The following is a 16,515-nucleotide window of genomic DNA, read 5'->3' as shown; positions in this document are numbered from 1 at the left end:
AGGACAAAATATTTGTCATTTTCAGTTTTGTTACAGTTATTAAAGTTTGAATTTTAAAGTTGGATCTTGTCTGTCTTGCATTAATTTACTAATTATAGCTGACTTTACACTTCACAGTGATTGTTGAGCCAACTGAATAGAGAAAGACTTGCTTGAAAATGGCTTGGAATAGCAATCTGTTTGAGCAATCTGACCAGCCATAACAACATTGGCCAAACCAATCCTGTGAGTTCTGGGGGCATAACTACCTGTTTATCCAAAATGATCAACTGGAAGTCAACATGTTGATTAGAAATGTTCATGTACTCTGAAATCACCCCCATTATACCAAATTACTACCAAGTGCCATCCCACAACAGAGATGTTTTTTACCAATTTAACACATTTCCCCCTACCTATTGATAGTGCATTGCATGAGGAACCTCTGAGACACAGGTTTTGGTCCCATGGAAACCATAAAGTAATCGCGTTCACATAATCAATGATAATTGTGAATCGGACATTGCAGTTTTACTGGACACTGTAACTCAACTGATGATTAGGTTTAGGGTTGGGGTTTGGGTTAGGGCATAGGGTTAATAAATTATGCATTCCTACAATCCAACAAAAAAATTCAACAACACTTCCAGCTTCAGCCACCAGGGCAGTAATTTGAATTTTGGTAATACAGACCGATTTCAGCAGTGGTGCATATATTATGCAGTTCACCTTTAAGAGCCCATATAGTAACACATTGAATTGTAAATGGATGTTGAAGAGAGTTGCAATGATTTTGTAAGTCTAATTTGTGAGGCTAAATGCTAACCTTTCCATTTATGGGTCATTCCTGGGATTCGGTAATGTTTCAACTTGGATTTTTTCCAACTATATTTGATTAATTGTCTGAATACTCCACAATATTAAACATTGAACCTCCAACAAATCATTTTTTATTTCCACCTCAGGCATCAAAACCTTGTTATTCATTATTTATTTTATTTTAGTATAAAAAAAAAAGAAAAAAAAAATTCACTATAAAATAGACCAAGTGACCAGCATAATGTCCATATAAATGAACATAAATGTATCACTGACCTAGAGTTCACAGCAAACCATTTTGCAATCAAACAGACACATCAGCTTTAACTATTTCAAATTTGAATGGTTAGCTGCAGGCAGAGAGGAGAAGCAAGAAATAATAATGGACTGTGGGAGATTCTTCATTAAAACTATTTTTATGCTCAAACTAATAAAAATGAGCAGATGACACATGCGGTCGACATGCAGCAACAATACAAAAGAGGCGACAAAACAACAATCACTGTTATTATTACAGAACTGATGACCTGATGTAAAATGTATTTGATTCATGTAGCTTCCAAAGGGAATGAAAAATCATTAAACATGAATGAATGAAAGCAGCAGTTGTTTTGTAATGAAACAATCAAATTAATTTGGAGATACAAATGCATGTCAGAGGTTGCACAAACAAAAGGTTGCTGTCTCAAGAAATATTGGATTTCTTGTAAGTTGCGACCATGTGCAGGATTTTTCTTTTTTAATTTGTACTTTATTCATATATCTGGTATAATCATATGCACCTGCCTGCTTCCATTCAGGTACACACAAATTGATAATTTGGTATCTAATTTAAAGACATTCTTGCACTTTTTGACTTTTGCATTTTTTTGGAGCCACTGTATTTGCTTTCTTAGTGAATTTGTACAAATAAAAGTGGCCATCAAGACTGCTACGGAAGCAGGAAAGTGCCTCCTAAAACTGAAATAAATAAATAAATACTGGAATAAGCAACTAAAATTGCAGCATTTCTACTCTTTGTAAACATGGAAGAAAATGGGTCTCCAATGGATGCTGGTTGATGAAGATGTGTGGAGTGGTATTAATATTTATGTTGATCACACATGTAGCCAAATTTCTTGGGTGTAAGCACACCCAATAATAATAATAATAATAATAATAATAATAATACAATTAAACTGAATTACTGGACTCTAGTTAATAAACTTTAATGAATGTCAATATTATTTGGAGACTTGTAATGTACTGTATGTTACAAGTTAATGGCTGTTTATAAGAATATATTACTTTTGTAACTTTACTTAAAGCAGGCAAAGACCACTTCTAATATGATCACATCATAAAGCCCTTTGACTATTTTCACTTTGCTGTTTTTGCATGACAGCACTTATACGATTAACTTTATTAGCCTCTGCTGCGTTAAAAATGGATGTTGTTTGTGTTATAATGCATTATTCTCTTAAGTATAGTGATGAATAGGGGAAGTCTTATAATGTATTATAACTGTAGTTATAATTATTCATGAGACTTTATGACTATTATAAGGTGTATTATGAAACATTATGAATGCAGTATAATGCATGTATAATGCCTTTACAATGCATTATAAATATGGGCTTCATAGAAAGTGTTACCGGAAGTTGTTGAATATAGAGCAACAACAAGAATGTTTAAGTGTGTCCTAACCAAGCACGTCAAGTTTGTAGTGACAAGTAATTTGTTCGTTCACACTGAAAGGGAACATGCTGTGCAATGCAGCACAAAAACAGTCAATCATAACACATTTTAATTTCAAGCTATGTGCAGCAGGATTTTGGACCAATTGATTTCACTGTGGGTGGGGCACAGTGTGATGTGCCAAAAGTAGGAAAAAAAACCCAAAAAGAAACCAAACAATCTACTAAGATCTACAAAATGTCCTGTTATTTGCCACTTTTCTAGGTCACTGCTGGCACACCTTAACCTTTTCAGTAATCTTAGGTATTCTTACACAGTCATCTAAACATATTTTACACTGAACAATTCTGGTTAGTGTGCAGAGGTGGTCAACAATTTCATGAAATAATACTTAAGATTCAGGTTGTTTCTCACCCAACCTTATCATATGCGTTCAGAACAATTGTGAGTCTCATGGAATCATTTATTAGATTTCTGAATTATAGATTTGTGTCCTTTTAAAGTTAAAGAGGTGGTCACCATAAACTGAAATTATATGACATCACTGAGCACAAAATAATTTGTAATAATTTCTCCCTTTGTGTTCATAAAAAGAAATAACGCCTTATGGGGTTAGTAAAAAATGACTGAATTTTCATTTTAGGGTGAGCTATCCCTTTTAAATGTAGAGTTCTTACAACCCCAATTCTGAATATGTTGGGACAGTATGAAAAATGCTTATAAAAACAAAAAGGAGTGATTTATAAATTGTATTCATCCTTTGCCAAATTGAAAGCACTTACAACTACACATTATATTATTTTTACCAAGTGAATTTCATTGTATGGTTGTAAAAAATAAAAAAAAAATGAAAAGAAAAGACAATGTACAGTAATTTCAAATCAGATGATTGCAACACCTCTCCGGGAATCAGCACCTTATCGTGGTGGAGAGGTTTGTGTGCCATTATGATCCTGAGGGCTGAGTTGTCTGGAGCCAGGTGCTCCTGGTAGGGTCTCCCAAGGCAAAGTGGTCTCAGGTGAGGGGGCCAGACTAAGAATGGTTCACAAAGACTCCATGGAAAAAATGGCAAGAGGAGGAGTTACCCTTCCCGGAGGAAGCCCGGAGCCCCCGTCTGGAGCCAGGCCCAGATGGAGGGCTCGTTGGCGAGCACCTAGTGGCCGGTCTTGTCGCAGAGCCCTGGCCAGGCACAGCACATAGAAGCGACGTGACACCCACCTCTACATCCCTTGGGCCCACCTCCCAGACCAGATCTGGGTGGCAAAGGCTAGCTCTAGGGACATGGAACATCACCTTGCTTGGGGGAACGAGCCGGAACTGGTGAGGGAGGTGGAGCACTACCAGTTGGATCTGGTGGGGCTTACTTTGACACACAGTTTTGGCTCTGGATCCATACTCCTGGATAGGGGATGGACTCTATTCTTCCCTGGAGTTTCCCAGGGTGTGAGGCGACGGGCGTGTGTGGGGATACTCACGAGTCCCCGGCTGAGCGTTGCTATATTGGAGTTTACCCCGGTGGACGAGAGGGTTGCCTCTCTACACCTACGGGTTGTGGGGGGAAAACTCTGACTGTTGTCTGTGCATATGCACCGAACAGCAGTTCAGATTATTCTGCCTTCTTGGAGACCCTGAATGGAGTCCTGAATAGGGCCCCAGTAGGGGACTCCATAGTGATGCTGGGTGACTTCAACGCGCACGTGGGGAAATGACAGGGACACCTGGAAAGGCGTGATTGGGAGAATGTTTGTTATTAGACTTCTGTGCTAGTCATGGATTATCTAATACAAACACCATGTTCGAACATAAGGATGCTCATAAGTGTACGTGGTACCAGAGCACCCTAGGCCGAAGGTCGATGATCGATTTTGTAATCGTGTCGTTGGATCTGAGGCCATATGTTTTGGACACTCGGGTGAAGAGAGGGGCGGAGCTGTCAACCGATCACCATCTGGTGGTGAGTTGGGTCAGGGGGTTTGGAAAGACTCTGGACAGACCTGGGAAGCCCAAGCGTGTATTGCGGGTGAACTGGGAACGTTTGGAGGAGGCTCCTGTCCACGAGATCTTCAACTCACACCTCCGGCGGAGGTTTTCAGGCATCCCTGCGGAGGTTGGGGACATTGAACCGGAGTGGGCAATGTTCAAAGCTTCAATTGCCGAAGCTGTGGTGGAGAGCTGTGGTCTCGAGGTTTTAGATGCCGCAAGGGGTGGTAAACTTCGAACACTGTGGTGGACACTGGTGGTCAGGTAAGCCGTCCGACTGAAGAACGAGGCATTCCGGGATTTGTTGCAAGGTACCAACAGGCCCGAAGGGCTGCGGCCTCTGCCGTGAGGGAGGCAAAGCAGTGGGTGTGGGAAAAGTTCGGAGAAGCCATGGAGAAGGACTTTCGGTCCGCAAAGTGCTTCTGGAAAACCGTCCGCCACCTTAGAAGGGGGAAACAGGGAACCGTTCAAGCTGTATACAGCAAAGATAGGATGCTGTTGACTTCAACTGAGGTTTGAAGGACTTTGAAGTACTCCTAAATCCCAACACGCCCTCTATGCTAGAGGCAGAGCTGGAGGCTGATGGGGGATCAGATTCTATTTCCCTGGGGGAGGTCACTGAGGTAGTGAAACAACTCTGCAGTGGCAAAGCCCCGGGGATTGATGAGATCTGACCAGAAATGCTGAAAGCTTTGGATGTGGAGGGGTGTCATGGATGACACGCCTCTTCAACATTGCGTGGAAGTCTGGGACAGTGCCTAAGGAGTGGCAGAACGGGGCGGTGGTTCCCTTCTTCAAAAAGGGGGATCAGAGAGTGTGTGCCAACTACAGGGGTATCACACTTCTCAGCATCCCTGGTAAAGTTTACTCCAAGGTGCTGGAGAGGAGGGTTTGGCCGATTGTTGAACCTCGGATTGAAGAGGAACAATGCGGGTCCCCCTGAAGAGACTGTGGGAGGTGCTGCGGGAGTACGTGGTGGAGGGGAACCTTCTTAAGGCGATCCAATCCCTGTACGTCTAAAGCGAGAGCTGTGTCCGGGTCCTCGCACAAAGTCGATTTCGTTCCATGTGGGGGTTGGTCTCCACCAGGACTGCGCTTTGTCACCAATCCTGTTTGCGATATTCATGGACAGGATATCGAGGCGTAGTCGGGGTGGGGAAGGTGTGCAGTTCGGTGGGCTGGGGATCTCAGCACTGCTTTTTGCAGATGATGTAGTCCTAATGTCATCATCGGTCTGTGACCTTCAACTCTCACTGGATCGCTTGGCAGTCAAGTGTGAAGCGGCTGGGATGAGGATTAGCACCTCTAAATCTGAGGCCATGGTTCTCAGCAGGAAACAGATGGAGTGTGTACTCCGGGTAGGGAAGGAGGTAATTGAAGGAGTTCAAGTACCTCGGGGTCTTGTTCATGATTGAGGGGAAAATGGAGTGGGAGGTTGGCCAGAGAATCGGGGCAGCAGGGGCAGTATTGCACTCACTCTTTCGCACCGTTGTCACGAAAAGAGAGCTGAGCCGGAAGGCAAAGCTCTCGATCTACCGGTCAATTTTTGTTCCTACCCTCACCTATGGTAATGAAGGCTGGGTCATGACCGAAAGAACTAGGTTGTGAGTACAAGCGGCCAAAATGGGCTTCCTCAGAAGGGTGGCGGATGGCGGGCCTACCTTAGAGATAGGGGGAGGAGCTTGGAGTAGAGCCGCTGCTCCTTTACGTCGAAAGGAGTCAGTTGAGGTGGTTTGGGCATCTGGTAAGGATGCCCCCCGGGCGCCTCCCTAGGGAAGTGTTTCAGGCACGTCCAGCTGGGAGGAGGCCTCGAGGAAGACCCAGGACTAGGTAGAGTCTCCACATTGGCCTGGGAACACCTCGGGGTCCCCTAGTGAGAGCTGGTTAATGTAGATAGGGAAGTTTGGAGCCCCCTGCTGGAGCTGCTGCCCCCGCGACCCGACGTCGGATAAGCGGTTGAAGATGGATGGATGGATGATTGCAACACCCTGCTAAAAAGTTGGACATTCAAGTGTTTACCGCTGTGAAACATCACCATTTCTTCCAATAACACTTATTAAGCATTGGGCACTGAAGACACAAGTTTGTTAAGTTTAGAAAGTGGAATTTTCCCCCATTCATCCATTATGTAGGTCTTTAGTTGCACAGTTGTATGAGGTATTCTTGCCGTAATGTGTGCTTCATAATGTGCCACACATTCTCAATTGGAAATGGTCAGGACTGCAGGCAGGCCAATCTCGCACACGCACTCTCTGCTTATACGGCATCTTGTTTGAAGTTGTCCTGCTGAAAATGCTGAGACATCCCTGGAAAAGATGGTACTGGATGGCAGTATATGCTGCTCCAAAATGTGTACATATCTGTCTGCAATAATGGTGCCCTCACAGATGTGCGAGTCACCCATGCCATGGGCACTGACACACCCCTAACCCATACAGACACTGGCTTTTGGACCTGACGCTAATAACAGCTTGGATGGTCCTTTTCCTCTTTGGCCTGGAGAACAGGACAGCTGTGCTTTTCATTAACTTTTTGAAATGTGGACTCTTTGAACTATAAAATACAGTTCCACTTTTCTACTTTCCATCTAAGATGAGACTGAGCCCAGAGAAGTCGGCAGCGCTTCTGGACAGTGTTGATGTATGGCTTCTCCTTTACACAGTAAAGTCTTAACTTGCATCTGTGGATGCAGCTGTGAGTGGTGTTGACTAACAAAGGTAACTAAAGCAATCCCAAGCCCATGTTCATGATATCCATTACAAATGAATGATGTTTTTTAAGACAGTGATGTCTTGATGCATTCTGAAATGTTTTTTGTCTTGTCCTTTAAGCACCAAGATTTGACCAAATTCCATGAAACTTTTACCCAAATACATACTACCCAAAATCCTTCCATTTCATCTTTGGTGAACATTGTTCTCAAAGTGCTGGATTATTTGATGAAGCGTCTGTTGGCAAATTGACAAGTCTTGAATGATACTTGTTCTTGAAGTACTAGGCTGTTTTTGGAGGCACCTGTTTAACATCTGTTTCAAATCGCCTTCTTATTTTAACCCTTTAAAATGGTTATTATTCATAAATTGCCCCTGTCCCAACTTTTTTGGAGCATATTGCAATCATCTGATTTGAAATTACTGTACATTAAAAAAATAAAACAATGAAATTCACAAGGAAAAACATAATATTCTGTGTATTCAGGGCTGGACTGGTAATCTCGCATACCGGGCATTTTCCCTGTCTGCCGATGCACTTTGGGGCTGATCAGGGGCATACTGGCCATCGGGAGAACCGTGTGGTCAGGTTGGTCGTCCGCAAAACATGCCGTGCTAAGCAAAACTGAGCCGCCGTGTTATGCAGAACGGCACCGCGATATGCAGAAAAGGACAGTGAACACCCCCACCCAAACAACAGTTGGCCCAATAGCATTGTAAAATCCCGGGCCGATTTTTCTTCCTAGTCCAGCCCTGTGTTTAGTTGTAGTGCGTTCAATATAGCAAAGGGTGAATATCATTTACAAATCACTTTTTTGTTTTTATTAGCATTTTGTATACTGTTTTCGGAATTGGGGTTTAAAATAAGGCACAGTGTCGTTCAACACCAAAACAATTAAAGTGAATTAGAATGATTCAGTGCAGAGAGAGATTTTGCTTTGGCTTCTTTTGTAAATATTTTCACTGACAGAGAAGAAATGCACAAACTAACTGGTCACATTTAGTCTGAAACATAAGTTATTTAATATTGTTTACTTGTATGTTGAACTGTTGGATTCTGATTGACTACAGCTCTCTGGAATACTTGACAATAATTGGCCTTCCATGGCATCATTTGCGCAGATATTGTGGTATATTGACAGTGTAAAGTGATCAATGGAAAGGAAGAGGCGAGAACCGGCTTTTCAATATAAATAATAGTTTAATCATAAACTTAAAAGACAACATAAAACACACATGACGGACATGTCCGTAAACGATCTCTCTCTCCCGCACGATCCTCTGCAGTCGACCTTTATACCTCAGAGGCTTGATTACCCTAATATGGGACCGAGTGTGTAGGATCACGACCCGGACCCGCCCTCCACCCTGCCACAGACAGCTAAACCTTGCAATTGATTATTGTCCCAATAGTTCCAAACACAGACAAAGCTGGATCAAGCTTTGTGTATTGGCATTATTGGAAAATTAGCATTTTCCATTCATACCAAAGTGGTTCATTTACAATAAAAAGATGAAAACATAGTCTCCCCAGACATGTTTCTGCATACTAACACATTATATATACATCACTGATCGGAGCTTTTTAAATTCTATTGAGTTATCACACAACAGATTCAAACATTTAATGAATTGAATCCTGACAACAGATATCATGTATGCAGAACATACATGATATTTATATTCTAGACTGCAGCAATTTACACACTGTCCAAGCTCATACCTGTATATTAAACATATATACAATCAAATATGATTGATTTCACTGACTTTTGTTTTTCCCAAAATATCAAGTAGCCTAACACCAAAAAAAAAGAAAGAAGAATAAATACATAAAGATTAGACTGTGCTTGCATAAATCAATGTCCAAAAATTGTTTAGGGAATTGAATTCAGTTACACTGCATTTGATGCCTTTAGAGCTCAACAAGTGTTTCAAATATTTACAAAATAGTTACAAAGCACACACCCATACTTTAAGAACCCATACTTTACATTAAACATACTTTTAAATTAAATGTTATTCAATTACCCAGTTGATACATTCACCCAAAACCCATTTTCATTCCACTCTGCCACTAATGTCAATGCCGTAACATCACACATTTGTTTTTGTATTTCAAGTAATATATATATATATATATATATATATATATATATATATATATATATATATATATATGGAAATACAAAAACAAATGTATGCAAGGTTTCCAGTATTTGTCTTATGGAAATCAGGAATCTCTTACCTTATGCTGAGGCTTTCCGTAAATACTGCTGTTTGGCAAAGGGCAAAATCCAGTATACTGAAACATTAATGATTCAAATTAAAACGGAAGATTCAATCTCTTCATCTGATGAGAAGCCCTGAGCTAAGAACTGTGTTTTTGTTGATGATGTTGTGAATGCTACTGTAGGTGAAGAGGCTGATATCTAGCTTGCCCCAAATCTCTCCTCACAGTATTCATTCAGTATCACAGTAACCCCCCCACACCCCCCACCCCACTCTCTCTCTCTCTTCTGTGTGTAATAGCATGTCTCTGAGCAAGCATGATGGGTTCATCATTTATATTACATCCTGCCCACTTCATGTTCATGTCTCACATTTACTTATTCATATCTCCAACAGAGTAATATTCATAGGTGTTCCTGCAAAGTATAGGCTGCATGTACATATGGTCACTTATATGAATGGTCACTTATATGTCTGGACACTGAAGAATCAATGCATTGGCAGCATCTTAAATGTTAAGTTTATGCACTTAACAACTTTGGAGGAACATTTTTATGAATCTGATGACTGGCCGGAACTGATATTGCCAAAACCAAGTTAAAGATGCACTCAGTAACCTTTTTGTTTGTGTCATCTTGGACTTAGAGTGACACCTAGTGGGGTCACTCAGAAAGTGTCCAATAACAAGACGATTAGGCAAGTATTATTTGGCTGGTTATGTGATTCTAAAATGGCTGCCCCCATGAGGCATGCCACCCCATGTAGAATAAAACAGCTTTTATAAGGTTACTGATATGACTAGAGTCCTCATCTCATTTGAGTGCTCATGATTTTATACATATGTTTCAAAATTACAATTCAGTTCACTTTTATGTTTTAGGCATAAAATGATCACACATCCTTCTCCTACGCAGAGTTTAAGGGAATGTTCTACATTCAGTACTAGTTAAGCTTAATTACCAACATTTGTGGTATAATATTGATTACCATTTAGTCAAAAAAAGCACAAAATCAAGGTTACAGCATATGTAAGGAATTTAAGGAAATGGGGTCAGTCCAGAAATGCTCAAATATATATTCCTTTAAAAGTATAGCCACAACATAAATGTACACCCAGATTTAATCAATGAAAGAAATTTAGAAACACTTCTTTTCTAATCTAAACTCTTTGAGCAATTTTTATAATTAATTTGTAATTGCAATTGTTTAAAATGTCTGCATGTGTAGTATTTTTTTATTATTTTTTTTGCTGAAAATGGGCAAGGGTTTACACACCCTTTTTTGATGAACGTTCCTGTTGAGGTCAGGAAATGGAAGTGCACATAAGTCTGCTCACAATCTATCACACTGCTGTTTCAGTGAGCTAAAACACAGGCAACCTCCGCCACCCCACCACCACCAGCTGAGCCCTGTCCCGCACGGGGGTAGGCTCCTCGCCCCTGCCTCCTATCTCCGGCAGGATATGACGGTTCCGGGCACAACTCCCTCGGACCGCCGGACGGGGCCTACGCCAAAGAGAGAGAGACATTACTTTCTGTTTTACATCTATCAAATAAATGGCATCTTAAACTTCACTCAAGCCTGCGTGTCTTCCCGATAGAACTACAAATCTATGAACCAGCAGTAGGTAAATGGTCTGCACTTATATAGCACCTTTTTAACCTTAACGGTATTTAAAGTGCTTTACACTGTGACTCATTCACCTATTCACACACACATTCACAGCAAAGCAAGGTGCTAGCCTGCCATTGGGAGCAACTTGGGGTTCAGTATCTTGCCCAAGGACACTTCGGCATGTGGAGTCATGTGGACCGGGAATCGAACCAACAACCCTGGGATTAGTGGCCGACCCGCTCTACCAACTGAGCCACAGCCGCCCACACATTCTACACATTCTGCATGGAACCTACGGTGTAGGACATGTTTACCAACATTGGTTCCAGCACAATCTCCAAAAATGTAACTACTTGTCATAACAACTAATCAATCGATTACAATTTTTATCAAATTAATTAGGCTACATGACATGCAGATTAATTTAATTATTTACAAGTAATTGCATTTATCAATATTTGCAATAACTGTATATTCAGATATTTCAATTTAAACATTGCATCATTGGGACAGACAATTAAAACATTGATACTAAAAGTAGCTTTAAAGGTGTGCTCAGGAAGTTTTGTTCATGCTGTCAATGACTTACAGTGACACCTAGTGGTGTGGATGTTTTCAGTTAAAGATGCTGTTGTAGAAATTCTCTATTCAAAGTTAGATTCATTTAATTAATGTGCTAAAGTGTCCAATAACGTGCCAGTTACTGAGATTAAGCAAGTAGTATTCGGCTGGTCATGTGATCCCATTATGGCAGCCCCCATGAAGGGACCCTCTATACGTGGAAGAAAAAAGGTTACTGAGAAGACTGGACTGCCTTCTGCTGACATGGCTTGTAAAATCACAAAGTTATCAGTTAATGATTTTTTAATGAAAGATCGTTTAATGTTGTATTTATGTATAATAGACATCTAGATGGGACTAATATAAGTATAGTTACATCTACTCTTTGTATAAATCAATTTAATCATTAACAATCCTCTTAACTAGTGTAACATTTCAATGAAACGTCTCGGGTTACGTATGTAACCCTTGTTCCCTGAAAAAATCGGAACGAGATGCTCTGCTTTGCTAAGCGCTTTTGGGAACAATCCTAGTTGTGACCGAGCTGTGAATATGTTTGTAACATGTCAATGAACATTGACCGGAATTTATAGCCTCGGCTGATGTAATCATTAGATGCACCTGTGGCCAGGCTATAAATGGATGCGTCACCAGGTGTCGTCAGATACTTCTTTTTGAAGAGCAGTCCTGAGGCATCCCAGTGCAGCAAAAACAGTGCAGCATCTCATTCCGCTTTTTTCAGGGAACAAGGGTTACATACTTAACCTGAGATGTTCCCTTTACAAAAAGCTTCACTATCTCTAATGAGACATTGTGCTATCAACAGAGGTGAAGAGGTCCTCTTCTGCCCTGTAAAATCTACCCAGATCAGTTCCAAGTGGAGGGAGCCCTAGCACTTGAAATGGTTTCGATAACCTCAGGAGAAAGCCCTGTGAACCTCAGTGGGTACCCTACAGGGGCCAAACATGAAAGATTCCACAATTCGGAGCAGGGATTAAATACTGTCCCCTGTGCCTGAGATAGAAGATCCTTCCTGTTTGGAATCACCCAAGACAAGCCGTCAAGGAAAGAAATTAGCTCTGAGATCCAAACCCTGTTCGGCCAGCGCGGTGCTATCAGTAAGAAGCAAGACACTGGCTGGCGAACTCTGGTCAACAACTACCTTAGGGTGGAGTTTTCACTCCCCCGTTGGTATTTTCTGTCTAGACAGTAATTCTGCTCCCACATACGGGCATCCAGGGATATAACTGGCCTGGGTGACAGGAGCTTACCCTGGGCCCTAAGGAGAATCTGACGCATCAGAAATACAGCTGACAAGAACATGGATCTCCCTGATGATTTATTTGAGAGGCTACCGCTGTATTGCCCACCCGCACCAAGACATGGCAGCCTCAGGAGGAAGTATTTCAGGGCCATAAATACACACACACAGAATCGCTCTGAAAAAAGAGGATCTGACGACACCTGCTGATGCATCCATTTATAGCCTGGCCACAGGTGCATCTAATGATTACATCAGCCGAGGCTATAAATTCCGGTCAATGTTCATTGACGTGTTACACACATATTCACAGCTCGGTCACAACTAGGATTGTTCCCAAAAGCGCTTAGCAGCGCAGCATCAAAGTGAAGCTTTTTGTAAAGGGAACACCCTCAATGTTAAGGTGTTTTATTCCAGCCAGTCTTTAGACATCACACATAAATGAATTTAACAACTATAATATTAAAGTAGGCAAAAACCATTAAAAATATTTAATTAATTTCATTTATTATAAACATATTTATATTAACCTGCGTTTATGAATTCAATTGTCAGGGAAACTAGGGATGAGAGAGACCAACCCTAGAGAGAACCCAATCGTGGAGTGAGTTTAATAAAAGCAAGAAGTGATTCAAATACAATATAGGATCAAAAAAGAAAGACACTTTGTAGGTTTAAAAAACACAAACAAATGAAACACAAGGAACAAATAACACTAAACTTCTGGAATCAATGGCAAGGCTTGACAGATTTTATGGTTTTAAGCACCAACTAAGTATGTTCAGAGAATGCTCAATAATCCCAGTACGTTTCTCTGACCATAGTTTGGTAAAATGTATTGTGGCAAATAATCACATTAAATCAAAAAGTGCATATTGGCATTTTAATAATAATTTATTGAGTGATTCTTTTTTTAGAGATGTTTTTAAAGAATTCTGGAAAAATGCCAAAGCTATGAAATCTTGTTTCTTGACATTGCAGCAGTGGTGGAATTTTATGAAAGTTGTGTCAGCAATATACTTGCAACGCTACAAGAGATATAAATAAGTCTATGAGGGTATTGGAAGAAGATTTAATGAGAATACAAGGACATCCATAAAAGATGTCAATTTTTCAGAAAGCATTAAAAAGAAAAATAATCTATTGGCCGATATATTGGGTTTGACAACACAAGGGGCAATAATTAGATCCCGTTTTCAAAATGCTGATTTAATGGATGCTCCTTCAAAATAATCTTTTAATCTGGAAAAGAAGAATGGACAGAAAAAGTTTATTCATGGTTTGAAGTCCGAAACTGGAGTCTTATTGTCAAATCCTTTAGATATCAGAAAAAGAGCTGTACAATTATACAAAGACCTGTATGAAAATGAAATTTTAGAGGCTAAAGATGAAAGTTTTGGGTTTTTTGAAAATGTACCACAAGTAACCAAAGATGCTAACAAAGAAATCGGTAAAGCCCTGAGTTTAGGAGAACTAGAGGTTGCTCTTAAAAGAATGGAGAGTGGAAAGCACCTGGCATAGATGGAATTACAATATATTTTTATAAATCTTTTTTGTTAGAGGTGGGTCCAGATTTAGTAGCTGTTTTTAATGAAAGCTTGGTAAATGGACAACTGCCACAGAGCTGCCGTAGAGCAATTATTACTCTTTTGCCAAAAAAAGGACATTTAAATTATATTAAAAATTGGAGGCCAGTTAGTTTGTTATGTAATGATTATAAGATACTCTCTAAAGCCTTAGCAATTAGATTAGGTGAAGTTCTTGCATCTATAGTTCATCCTGATCAGTCTTACTGTGTGCCAGGAAGAATAATTTTTGATAATGTCTCTTTTATTAGGGACATTTTAGACTGTGGAAAACTTTTCGATTTGGATTTTGGATTGATATCAGTTGATCAAGAGAAGGCTTTTGACAGAGTCGAACATATTTATTTATGGAGTGTCTTAAAAGCTTTTGGTTTTAATTCTGTTTTTATTTCCATGGTTAAAGTTATGTATTGTGGCGTTGAGAGTATATTAAAGATCAATGGTGATTTATGCTCTCCGTTTAGGGTAAATAGGGGTGTAAAACAAGGCTGTGCACTGTCAGGCATGTTGTACACTTTAGCCATAGAACCTTTGTTAAATAAACTAAGAGCTAATGTACATGGACTGTGTTTACCAAACTGCAATAATACTTTTAAAATATCAGTGTATGCTGATGATGTCATTGTTTTAATCAGTGATTCTAATGATGTCAGTGTGATGTTGAAGATTTTAGATGATTTTAAAGCTCTGTCTTCGGCAAAGGTGAACTGGGAAAAAAGTGAAGCCATTTTAGTTGGAAAATGGTTAAAAATTTAACCGAGACTTCCTGAGGGGTTAAAATGGACCAGAGAAGGATTTAAATATCTTGGAGTTTTTTAGGTGATGAAAATGTTGTGAAAAAGAATTTTGAAGGTACTATTGAAAAAGTAAAAGGGCGACTGGATAATGTCTTACAAAGGATGTATCTTGATTATAAATAATCTGGTAGCTTCTGCACTTTGGCACCGTTTAGCCTGCATAGACCCCCCTGCTGAAGTTTTAATGAAAATCCAGTCCATTTTAATTAACTTTTTCTGGGACAGACTGCACTGGGTACCAAAAAGTGTTTTATACTTGTCTGAAGATGAAGGGGGACTTGGTTTGATACACTTGCAGAGTAGAACAGCTGCATTTCACCTGCAAAATATACAAAGACTCTTAAGGTGGTCTGATGATTCAAGCTGGATGGGTGCTGCGTTTGACTGGACAAAGCTTTATTCTGGTTGGATCCACAAAGACTAAAACTACATGATTCTCCAGTCTTTTATCGCAACTTGTTCAAGGTCTGGTCTTTATTTAAAACAAGCAGGGAAAGCAATGTTTCTTCCCTGTTTTGGCTACTTCAAGAACCATTAGTTTTTGTCTCACGTTTGGACTTATCACATGAAATGTAATTTGCTGTACCGGAAAGGACTTTGTGTGACGCCAAAGTAACAAAAATTGGACATTTGCATCTAATAGCAGGTTCTGCTTTTAAAGATGTGAACGCCATTGCTGAGTGTCTCTGTATCAAATCTTCCCAAATAATGACTAAAGCACTCGAGAAATGGAGGTCAGCCCTCACTGGGGAAGAAAAAGAACGGTTGGTTCAATATTCAGTGGGGTATATTTATCCCGACTGTAAAGACCTCTTTCCAAACTTGAGTCTTTTTCCCAGTTTAGGTGAGTCCAATAGCATGCTGTTAGATTACAAAGAGTTAATAATTGTAGGTCCAAACTGTGCACTTGGTAAAGTCATGTATGAGAGATGTGTAAAAGCATTTCATAAAAAATCTTTGAATAACAAGTGTGATACATGGCGAAACGTCCATAACCTTGATGTAAATGAAAACCTGAATGGAGAGCATTATATAAATCACCATTAGTAAAAAAAAACTGGAGATTTACAGTGGAGAGTGTTACATGGTGCCATTGCTGTCAATGCTTTTGTTTCTTTGATTAATTCTAACATTACTGAAGGCTGTCCATTTTGTTCACAAAGAGAGACTATTTTTCATGCGTTTACGCATTGTGACAGGTTAAAACCTTTATTTAATATCTTAAAGGAGTTTTTTATTTCTTTTGATGTCATTTTTTTCTATGAAAATGTTTATCTGTGGTTTTAAATATGTTAAAA

Source organism: Xyrauchen texanus, chromosome 48 (genome assembly GCF_025860055.1).
Source record: "Xyrauchen texanus isolate HMW12.3.18 chromosome 48, RBS_HiC_50CHRs, whole genome shotgun sequence".
Lineage (NCBI taxonomy): Eukaryota > Metazoa > Chordata > Actinopteri > Cypriniformes > Catostomidae > Xyrauchen > Xyrauchen texanus.
The sequence above is the reverse complement of the archived record's forward strand: the minus strand, read 5'-3'. Positions refer to the sequence as shown.